The sequence below is a fragment of the Lissotriton vulgaris genome, chromosome 1_1 (assembly GCF_964263255.1).
Source record: "Lissotriton vulgaris chromosome 1_1, aLisVul1.2, whole genome shotgun sequence".
Classification (NCBI taxonomy): Eukaryota; Metazoa; Chordata; class Amphibia; order Caudata; family Salamandridae; genus Lissotriton; species Lissotriton vulgaris.
This window is the reverse complement of record NC_141685.1, coordinates 1,852,903,977-1,852,916,560: the sequence shown is the minus strand read 5'-3', so window position 1 is coordinate 1,852,916,560 and position 12,584 is coordinate 1,852,903,977.

Below are 12,584 nucleotides of genomic sequence, written 5' to 3'. Positions count from 1 at the left end.
GCTGGTATTCAGGAAACTTTTAAAAACCCATCTATTTGGTACAATCTGCTAGCACGTAACTCCTGTTTTCCTTCGGTTTCAGACAAAGCGCTGCGAGACCTCAGGGTAGCTTATGCGCTATATAAATGCAATTTTGATTTCATTTCATTTCATTTCATTATGGCCTCCGGGTCTGAGCCCATGTTCGCAAGTTTGCTCAACAGTCTTTTGATTGAAAGCCGATATGAGGTCCAAGAAAGTGATATAGAGCATTATCTTCTTTAATGAGCTCTTCTTGTAGATGATATGTAGAAAGTCAAATACTTGGTCAACCGTGGTGAGGCCTTCCCCAAAACTCCTGGAATTGCTTTTAAAATGTTTTCAGTTTCTACCCAGGTTTCTTCGGCCTTTGACTACAGTTTGAGTACATTTTGCAGCCACTGAAGATAATGCTGACAGGCTGTAGGAGTTTGGTTCATTTTAGCAGCCTTTTTGTAGAGTGGGGTGATATTAATGTTCCGCCACAATGGTGAGCAAGATTTGGAGAGAGAGATCACTATCAATCATTCTGCCAGAATTTTAGACTCCATACAGAGATGTGTTTAAATACTTCAGGAGGAATCATATTGGAAAACTCAAGGCCTTCCCTTTGTCTTCGAGCTCCGCAATTAACCACCTTTATTTCCTCCTTCCCAAAAGTAGGTAGCTTCGCATTTGGCTCTTCTGCTGCTTCTGTCATCAGTTGTTTCATTTTATGAGGTTGCTATGGCTGTTATTGAACCTAGGAGACTATGGTAACAGGTCACCTGCCTCTGTTATGCGTGAGATCGTTCACCAGGTTCTGTATTTCCTCCAGGATTTCTGGGTCATTTTTCCATTCCTCCAGCTTGAGCATCTGGTCCCCTTTCAGTACTTTATGACCAGTCTCCATGTGGGGTTCAGCTTCTGTATTAATGTGGTCTCTTTAGAAATGTAGAGAAGAAGTGAATTATAATAACTCACCAGTATCTAGGTTAGTGTGCAGAATTCATTATCTGCCCCATCTTTGGCCATGGAGAGGAGGTTACTGATCACGGTTTGTGCTCCTCGGGAGTTGAAAGGTAGACATTATCGTGTCCAAATGAGTTGCGGGCATACTTCAGGGTTTACTTGCACAGAAATATTTTAGGCACTTTCCAATTGCGTCCGGTATTGACAACTTGTGGCAAATCGAGGGATAGCCTAGAGTGTTTTACAATTCGGTATTTCTGTCGAATTCTGTTCCTCCGTTTGCCCATCATACTGATGAAATCCCCACCGATCAGGGTTTGGGCTCAGCTGGTTGCTCATAGCCTCCCTAATAGGATCGAGGAGGTTTGCATTTCCCTCCTTTTTTGCTAAACATAGTTTATCCTCACAATGGTTTTGTCTAATAGGAAAAGTGGCATATATTAGGATACTTCTGCGTAGGTTATTCCAGCCTCCTGTTTCGCTGCAGGTTTAACTTCTGCAGACAATACACATTCTGATCCTATTTCTTCTACCTGTCAGATGGGTAGCACAGTTTGTGTAATTGATGTCATCTGGGATTTCCCAAGTTGATGCTGTCCATGTGTCCCCAGGACTAGAACCTTGAAGTCAGTCAGAAAGTCTATCATGTCAGGATGTCCTAATATTTGGGGAGAGCTCGACGACAGGATTATAATTCTCTCCCCTCCTCCCCCCAACAGCTTGGGCAATCCTTGACATTTTGTTGCTAGCTGCCAGTTAGTTGTGCATTGTCTTTGTAATTAAAGTTCTTCTTCGGCGGCATGCCTCATAAATTGTTTTGGCTGCTTAATGTTTTCAGGCAACTTGACATTAATGAAGTGACTGTTATGTAGGGGTTTGTCTCTCATTTTCTTCTCTTTGGTGTTGAAGTGTCTCATGGTGGCTGCTGAAAATGCTTTACTTTTAGATGCTCATCCTCTGCGTTTATTGAGGCTTGCACTTGTTGACATCAGTGACGTACCAAAGACCCCCTGCAAACCTGGCAGCCATGGGCGTCCGCAGAGGATGAGCATCTAAAAGTAAAGCATTTTCAGCGGCCTCTAGAGTTCAAAGAGGAGTGCGAGAGATCCCAAGTGAGAGAACATTTAAACTCCTGGGGCTTCTCGCAGGGGAATAGCCTGCTGTAATCATGAACATTAAGGATAAAAGGAATGGGACCAGCAATCCAGGGGGGGGCAAGCGCAGCCCCTTGCCCTCCCCTGCGGACGCCCATGCTGGCAGCGTGGGGGGGAAGGGGAGGGGGGGCTCCAGGGGACCCTTTCAGCACAGTACCCTGGCCTGATCTCTCTTGAGTTAGCCCGGAGGATCCCTTCCATTCACTATTCTTGTATTCAGACAAGGATTTGGGAGTGTTCGGTTTTCAGTATATATTCTATAAGGTTTGCTATGCCAGTGAGAACAAGAATCGTATTGCCATCTGCACTTGTTCCATAGTCGGGCCTTTCTTTTTAACATTTGGACCTCATTCCACAAAATTTTTCATCTCCTAGGTTCTCAGACATCCATTTCAGAATGTTGGCCATATTTAGAATGTGAAGTATGGTATACTCTGTCACAAAAGTGGTGAATAGTCGATTCACCGTATTACAGGTTCATTCTAGCATATGGCGCTTGTTATACATGTTGGAGTATCCAGTTCACCAAGCTCGTAATAGAGTCCTTTGTACCCTAATTATTGCTTTCCCTGATTGGCAATGCCTTTAAGTATGTTACAGATGATGAATTTTCAGTCATTGCGTAACCATTTATAAAGAAATTATAATTCTGGTGGGACATAAGGGTTATTGTTTATCAGTTTCATTTGGTTTGTACTGGTCATGTTAGATATTGATGGCCATTCTGCATTGCCAAATGAATCCAAACAAATAAATTCTGGTGTGGGACTGTTTCTTCCAGAGGAAATTATTTCTTTGATGGCCTCAACTGTGGAGACCAGACAAATTTCCTATCTTGAAATGGTGTTTGGTCTGCTTGTCTCATCACTCGGGAACATGCTGTAATCATTTGTGGTGATCTGGGAAATTTGATTGGAACTTATTGGGATCAGTTCTGTCACTAATATTGATTTGACGTTGTGAGCCATTTCTGCAGAAGGCTACTATATCTTAACATCAGATTTTGTTAACTCCTGACTTAGGTGATGTAATAGTGGAGCAATGTCCATGCAACAGCGAGCAGTTTGTCTATAATGTTGATTTTCTCATGTCTTATGAGGGCATTAATTTGACAACCAAGGTTTTCATCTGAAATATAGGGCCCTCGTGCATTTTAACGTCACCATATTTTCTTTTTATTTGTATGCTGATTTTTCCTATTGGTCTTGGTTTCAGTCTCCCTACTGTGATTCATATGTGCCACCTTGTATACGTTGTGACCAACAATTGGTTGGCTGGAGCGTTGGGGACCACCCATAGTGCAATTTGCAGCATCCATAAGGGTACAAGATAGTTCACTGAAGTTACATTGCCTTGCTGTCTTGATGTTCTCTATTATCAGGTGTTGTCCTAGGGCAAGGTTGGTAAAACTAAATTTCCATAAAGGGGTGCCATTTACATGCTCAAATGATTGTAAGGTTGGACTTTCCATTTGTGTAACAGGGTGTGTCATTAACACCTTAGCTGCGTGTAAACATTTCTCCCCAGTGCTGCGCTGTCCATTAGAACTAGTGCTGAATGGACGTTCAATGGTCGTGCGCAGCAGTGGGGATGTAGCGCTGCTGACGACCATTGGCCGTCAGCAGCACTTAAGGGGTTAAAGCATCAGCAAGCCTATCTGGATCTTGTTATATTAAAATGGAGGCATTTCATTGTTGGGTGTTTTTGGGGCCATGCACAACTCAGTCTCTGTTTGTATCAGGTGATTCTCTTGAGCCTTTATGCCAGTTGGTTCAGTTTCTTTGGCCTACTTCGTCTTCCCTGATCTTTATTGTGGATGATCTGTGTGTATATATATATCGCCAATGAGTAGTTATAGTTAGGATTGTGTTTCCATAGTAAAAGTATTTTTTGTTTTCATATAACGTTGGTGCTGTTTGACGAATCTTCAATAAAGGTTCCCAAATAAGCATGGGTGAATTTAGCGAATCTGGCGTTCGCAAATTTGCGTATTTGCAAACTCGCAATCTGCAAAATCCGCGAATTCTCGCAAATTTGCGGATTTTTTTGTTTTTATAGTGTTCGCAAGGGTTTCTGCCAGTTTGCACGGATTTTGTACCAGTTTGCGATTGCGAACTTACTCGTCGGCACGCAACGGTCGCGACTATGTTGTTTCTACGTCTGGTTCATCATCACAGGTTCACAGCACCCTCTGTTTCAACACTGCCACCCTCTGTTTCACCCATGCCACCCTCTGGTACATCAATGCCACCCTCTGGTTCATCATCATCACTGTAGATTATAGGGGGAAAAAGCAAGCACACCTGCCCTGCTTCAACTGACATGAATTAATTTGGGGTTGATTTATTAATGTGTCACTGTTTTAAAATTCCAGTCTGGCACCTGCTTCCTTATCTGTAATTTGCTTTCTGTTGCAGTGCAATTCTTTTTTCCAGGACCTTTGTGGCCTACTTGTAGCTATTCTATGATCCGGCTGTGAGGGTCAGAGCAGAGTCATACAATTGTTGCAACTAGCAACTGAACACTGGAGGGGCCCCAGTCAGGAAGCACTACAGGGAATGGTTACTAATGATGAATTTGAACTTTTGCACCTGCTGAGTGCTTACAGTTTAGCAAAACTCGTTTTTCTGCAGAACAGCAAATGTAATGCCCCAAACAAACTTACTTGTGAAAGTTTATTTCTAATACAAAAGTGATCCAAAGACGGTCAAAAGGCCTCAAATCCAAAAAAGGGCAGGCAAATGTCAACCTGAGGAGTTATTCTTATAAAAATCATCATTTTCAGAAGGTCTATGCTGCTTGCTAGTGGATTTCTTGTGCAGAATTGCAAATTTTGTAATTTCGTGAGTGCGAGATTGTTGCTGCCCACCGCACCTACATGTTCACAAGTGGGAACTTACACCGCACGCCACAAAATTGTATCACCAAGAAAAAAAAATCTGCTGCGTGCGAATTTGCGGATTTTCGGTAAATTCGCGAGCGTTCGCGGATCGCAAATTTACCGAAAATCCGTAAAATCCGCGAGCGTAACGGATTTTCCACCCATGCTTATTCCCAAAAATGTTCTTTCACCTCGGCTCCTACCTAGAAAGTTTTGGGGTGATTTGTCAAGAGGGGGCGGAAAAAAGGGTGGGTTTGAATGCGTCTTCCCCATTAATTTTTCCATAGGAAAATTAACCACAGCTACTGCCAAATGGATTTACACCAAAATATTCAGAAACCTAGCTCTTGCTCCAGAAAGAGTACTTTTCTGATTTGGTTTAAATCCGTTCAGTAGTTTTTTAGAAATTAAACGCAGAAAACTATAGATATTTCATGCCGCAGATATCCACGAAGCCAACAGATCTGAAGACAAGATTTGATTGGAAGATTATGCATGTGTCATGTGTCTTAGCTGGGCCCTTGAATATATGCTTCCATCTTTCACCATGTACACATTTCTTACATTGCTTTCCCTTGCACAAAATAACCTTTTACACACTCTTGCATGTATGACAATACTGGATACTTCTCTCTGAAACTGCTTTGCTTACAGATTCCACTTCGCTAGGCCATTATTACGACTCCTTGAACACCATTTACAAGGCCTCGACAATCATTGTGCTATTGTCAGTCTATTTTTCATTCAGAAGGTGACATGGCTATCTATAGACCATACCAAGGATGGCCTGCCTGAGGACTTTCAAGGAAGGCTTTCATTATAAATAAACAAGCATTTCTGGGTTCAGGTTGAGGAGTGCTTTGCTGTTGCTGGTGAAGTCTCTGCATACTGAAGCTTTGATCTTGCAGCTTGCTGATATCTCTGCAAAGGGTGTCCAGCTCGTGACTATGAGGGGGACTTACATTCTTTCCTTTCAGATAATGTTGGTTGGATAATCAAGTACTGGATTCTTGTCAGAACACACATGCTCTAGACACTTAGGTTAGGGGACACATAGAGGGAGTACCCCAGATTTCCTTATTGTTTTATATTCCTGCATATGTACATTGTCTTAGAACAATGGTGGAACTTTTTATTCTGTTCACTGTCCTAGTACTTCTAATAACTTTCATTCGCTTCTGTCTATTGATAATTACAGCACATATCTTTTATACAAGAAAAAAAACGTTGGTTCAATAAACTTTGAACATTTCCTACTGTGTATTCCTTGTATATTTCATTGAGAAGAAGAGATCATGTGTGACTAAGCAAAAGTATTCTAGATCTGTTACCATGTTTCATGTTCAGTGGTTTCTAGACCCATTTCTTACCCACCTAGGCTTCGGGGGTACTTATGGTGGCACTGTGAGTTAGCTGGCCTGGTTCACTGAAACAACAACATCGATGTAAAAAATATCGATGAAAAAACTATCTGTGAGAAAATATAGACAAAAAAATATTGACTTCCTATACTTAAACAGGAGAGTACAATAATATAAACAAAACAAAATGGATGAAAAAATATAGTTGTACAAAATATCAATTTTTATACATACAGAAAACATAAATATATATATATTAAATATATTAAAGAGTAACATTATTTTTAACAAAATAAATAACATTTAATATACATTTTAACAAAATATAACAAATATTCCCACTCCAATGAGTGCAACAGTAGGGAGCATATTGGATAGCGAAAGGGAAACATTTACCATTCCAACTCCAATGAGTGCAACAGTAAGGAAAGTGTTGGATAGCGAATGGATTACATTTACTATTCCAACACCAGTCCATGCAGCAGTAGGGAATGATTTGTCTAGCAGAGGTATACAAATTACTATTCCCACTCCATTGAGTGCAACAGTAGAGAAAGTGTTGGATAGTACAGGGGTAAAAATTACTATTTCCACTACAGTGAGTGTAATAGTAGGGAAAGTGTTGAATAGCGGAGGGGTAAAAATTACTATTACCAATCCGATGAGTGCAACAGCAGGGAAAGTGTTGGATAGCAAAGGGGTAAAAATTACCATTCCCACTCCAGTTAGTGCAACAGTAGGGGAAATGTTGGATAGCAGAGGGATAACATTTAAACTTCACACTCCAGTCAGTTAAAAAAAATGAAATAAAAAATATATATATAAAGAAAAAATAATAAATATATAAATATGTTACAACTTAAAATACAACTATAATTAATTTTAAAAATAAAAAACAAGAACATATTATAATGTTAAAGACATATTACAAATACCTACAAACATATAAAAATAAAATCAAAAATAAACTTTAATCAAATAAATATTTTTAACTAGAAAATATTTACAAAAAAAATTAATTATTACATACACTTAATAATTTTATTTCCTACCCTATAATACCACACAAATCCAAATTCACATGTAAACAAACTTTTAAATGTACTTCCATAATTAGCATAATTAATTACCAAGTAAAGAAATATTATTTTTAATAAAATAAAACTAATAAAATGAATTACCTTCCCACACTTTAACCCTATAATTTTATTTATTTTATTTTATTTCATTTATAAGGCGCACAGCTACCCAACAAAGGGTTTCCCGGCGCCACAGATCCCGATGTAATAAGCTATGGCATGCTAGATATTAAATAGCCAGGTTTTTATGGCCTTCCTGAATTTTACGTAATTCAGCTCTGTTCTCAGTGTCGGTGGCATTGAGTTCCAGAGAGATGGTCCAAGAACTGAGAAGGACTTTCCACCCATGCGCGCCAGTTTGAATTTTGGAATTACAAAATGATTTGCCGTGGAGGACCGCAGAGTCCTGGTGGGGCGATAGGGGCACACCAGGTTCTGCAGATATTTAGGGGCCGTATTAGTAGAAATGCTATGCATAAAACATAAAGTTTTGAATTTGACTCTGTTCTCAACCTTTAACCAATGAAGTTTCCTGATATATTTGGTGGTAGGTGTAGAGAATGGAATTTTACATAACAGTCGTGCTGCTGCATTTTGTACAGTCTGTAGTCTGCGGACAGTGGCCAATCAATAGCTAAAATAAAACTGTAAAAAAAAGAATTACACAATTAAAACGTATTTAAAAAAAAATATTACTATTAAGCAACTAATTATAAAGTAAGCAAAATGTATTTAATTATCACCCTTTACCTCTTTAAATGAAAAACCACGAAAAAAAAGCAACAATCACCCTAAATAAATATCAATTAATGAATTAATATTAATTAAACACAAATTACTTCATAACCCTAACCATTATAAACCCCACACAAAAGACATAAAAGTAATTACAGAATTTCCATATTTAATTTGACATTAATTAATAATAATTATCATCTAATTAATAATGAATTATACATAAATTACTTCCCACTCTTTACCCCTATAAACTCCACAACTCGCACCTAAAATTATTTACACAATTGCCATAAATAATTTTAAATAAATGAATTCATATCAATTCACATCTAACTATTAATTAATAAAAAATAAATGATAAGCGTGGGGGTAAAATCCGTTTCGAGGCCGAATTTGTGGATTTTTGACGATTTTGCGATCCGCGAATCTCGCGAATTTTCACAAAAATCCGCAAATTCGTAAGCTACGAATTATTTTGCTTGGTTGCGCTTGAAAAATACAATATCGTGCAGGCGGCATTGACTCTGAGCCTGCCGAGTTGTTTTTCTCCCGCTTTTGCGTGTGCTGCACCATTTTTGATCTTGCTGCGTGATCTCGCGAGAGTTTTTCGAACGCAATTACGTCATCGCGGCTTGCCATCTTGCACGACGAGAGTTTGACAACGCGAGTATGTCATAAATTGCCGCGACGGCGCGCAGCTGACTTCCGGCCGGAGGTTTGAACAGCTCGAGTTCCCGAAATTGCAAAGATTGCAATTCTGCACAAGAAATCCACTGCAGGAAGCATAAACCTTGTGAAAATGATGATTTTGATCAGAATAAATCCTCAGATTGACATTTGGCTGCACTTTTTGGGGCAAGGAGTCCATTTTTTTGGGGGGGGGGAAGTGCCCCAGAGTCTCCAACGTCCTGTTCCTGTCCAGCAGGCTCCTCCCAGTGCTTTGTCCATGTCCTGGTCACTTTGCATTTGGATATGGAGCTGGAGGGATTACTTTTTTTTGCTGCTGGTGGATATCTGTATTTGAGGACTTTTGGGACTTTGGAGTTTGGATCACTTTTGGACTTGAGATTTTACAAGTAATTTGGTGTTGTTTGTTTGGGGCATTGCAGTTGAGGCAACTCCAGTTCTAAAACTTTTTTCACAACTTTAACAAAATATATATTGTGGTGGGTAGCTAACCACAGTATCCAGTAGGCCAAGGGGTAGTGAGTGGTGCATGGACCAAGTCTTTCTGTGGGGTGTTTTGAATTTGAACATGATTGAGGGCATGGATGGCATGGGATTGTGCTGATTTCTGTGTGTTTTTCGATTTTTTTGGCTGTTATTTGGGCATTTTGCCCAGGGGTAGTGAGTGGTGCATGGACTGAGTCTTTCTGTGGGGTCTCTTTAATATAAACATCATGGTGGGCATGGATGGCATTGGATTGTGGTGATTTTTGTGTGTTTTTTGAGTTTTTGGGGTGTTGATGGGGACTGGCCATGTGGGTGGGGGCCATTTTGAGTGCTGGTACAGGTAGGCCCTGGCCATGTGCTGGGGGGCAAGGGGCCATTTTGAAGGCAGGCAGTGTTCTCAGGCCTGCACCCATTTTGCCTCGCTTTCATCAATTATGCCCAGGGGTAGTGACTAGTGAGTGGTGCATGGGCCTAGTCTTTCTGTGGGGTGTCTTGAATTTAAACATCATTGAGGGCATGGATGGCATGGGATTGTGCTGATTTTTGTGTGTTTTTCAATTTTTTTGGCTGCTGTTGGGGCCTTGTGCCCAGGGGTAGTGAGTGGTGCATGGACTGAGTCTTTCTGTGGGGTCTCTTTAATGTAAACATCATGGAGGGCATGGATGGCATTGGATTGTGGTGATTTTTGTGTGTTTTTCGATTTTTTGGGGTGTTGATGGGGACTGGCCACGTGGGTGGGGGCCATTTTGAGTGCTGGTACAGGCAGGCCCTGGCCATGTGCTGAGGGGCAAGGGGCCATTTTGAAGGCAGGCAGTGTTCTCAGGCCTGCACCCATTTTGCCTAGCTTTCATCCATTATGCCCAGGGGTAGTCAGTGGTGCATGGGCCTAGTCTTTCTGTGGGGTGTCTTGAATTTGAACATGATTGAGGGCATGGATGGCATGGGATTGTGGTGATTTTTATGTGTTTTTCGACTTTTTGGGGGTGTTGTTGGGACTGGCCATGTGTGTGGGGGCCATTTTGAGTGCTGGTACAGGCAGGGCCTGGCCATGTGCTGGGGGGCAAGGGGCAATTTTGAAGGCAGGCAGTGTTCTCAGGCCTGCACCCATTTTGCCTAGCTTTCATCCATTATGTCCAGGGGTACTCAGTGGTGCATGGGCCTAGTCTTTCTGTGGGGTGTCTTGAATTTAAACATCATTGAGGGCATGGATGGCATGGGATTGTGGTGATTTATGTGTGTTTTTCGACTTTTTGGGGTGTATAACTGATGTTCCTCTGTCTTCCATTGCTTTTAGGTGCACAAGAGAACCACCAGTGCCAGGATGAAGTCCTGCAGTGGTGTGTGCAGCATAACGCCACGCGAAGTCACGTGTGTCCTAGGCCCCGCAGCCCCTACCACCTTAGAGCTGTTAAGGCCTCTGAGCATGGGTGCTCCTTCCACTCCCAGAGATAACATAAAAAGTCTGGGAGTGTGGTTGGACAAATCGTTGACTTTTAATACCCAAGCAACCAAGGTTTCTGAGGTCCATAGGTCGATTAAAAAAATCCTTCCTCTTCTCCCCTTTGAGGCCAAGCAGATAGTGATTCAAGGCCTAATTCAATCTCGCCTTGACTTCAGCAACTCACTGTACCTCGGGGCTCTGGAGTACAGCCTGCAAAAACTGCAGCGGACACAAAACTGTGCAGCCCGCACTCTGCTGGGACTCCCACGCAGAACCTCGATAAGGCATGGCCTAAGGACTCTTCACTGGCTTCCCGTCAGGGATAGAATAAAGTTTAAGACACTCTGTATTGCCCACCAAGCCTTTTGGAAGACTGGCCCAGAAATTAATCATGCCCTAATCCTTCCCTATCAGCCCAATAAATCACTTCGCTCATCAAATGCCTTCTTGGCAAAAGTCCCTAGGATCTACAGAGCTAGATCAGGAGGCCGCACTTTTGCCTACAACGCGTCCAGACTGTGGAACACTCTTCCATGTCATCTGAGAAGCAACTCCAATTTGGCAAGTTTCCGTAAACAGCTCAAGACCTTCTTGTTTAACTAATTCGGACCCTTCCTGGATCGTCTCTCTGGAAGACACTGTTCTAGTTTTAGCGCCTGGACGCCTCAGGGCAACTGCTGCGCTCTATAAAACTGCTTTTCATTTCATTTCATTTCATTTAATTTCATTTCCACAGACAAGACAACTCTGCAACTCGTGCAACTGCGGCCCGCTGTTCTGACATCTGAAGAAGATGGGCTCAAAGAAAGGTGGCCGTAGCGCCTCAGCGAAGAAAGTTGCCAGTGCCACTGCCAGTAAAAAGGAGCAGAAGAAGCAGGTGACACCACCTACCAAGGAGACGGGTGTGCAAACCGACACCTTTTTTGGGAAAAAAAACTACGCCTGCAGCAGCAGCGGTGTCCGCCAGGGACCAAGCCGGAAGCAGCACCTCCGCTTCATTGGGGTCAGCGCCACCACGCCAAGGTAGGCCCAAGCCTGTGAGTGCCGCAAAGGCAGCCTATTTGGTTGTTCAATCACCATTGACCAGTGATGTTGGCTCATCACAAGAAAGTACCATCCAATCAACGCCGGGTGTAACTCAGCTGGCGAGTGTTCAACAATCACAGCCGCAACGACAAACACAAGTGCAACTAGTACAAGCGCAAGTACATGGGCAAGGAGAGGCGCAAGTACATGGGCAAGGAGAGGCGCAAGTACATGGGAAAGGAGAGGCGCAAGTACATGCACAAGGAGAGGCGCAAGTAGAGGTGCATGGAGAGGTTCTACTAGAGGTTCATGGAGCGGCACAACTGCCTACAACGCTTGTTCCTCCAGAAGTAGGGGCACATGAGGAAATTGATATTCAAGTGGAAGAATCATCCCAGGAATCCACTCCTCTTGAGGATGATCCATTGCTTTCCAGATCCCCAGCAAGAAAAAGGTTAAGGAGGGCTGCTACTACTACAAGTTCTTCTTCAAGCCCCTTCATTCTGATGACCTTGATCCTGATTGGAACCCAGCAATGCAGTCTGACAGTGAGGCACACCATGAGCCGACAAAGGTAGCTAAGCCTAAAAGGAAGGTTCCCGCAAGGCTTCGACTTATGGGTGATGGCGACAAACAAGAAGTGGTGTCTTGTGCTGCTGATGAACAGTCTGATGACGAAACAGTCATCACAGACGCCACTGAAGCCCAGCGGGCATAGAGCAGACATACATTTTCACCCTATCCCGAATGGCTGCTGAGCGG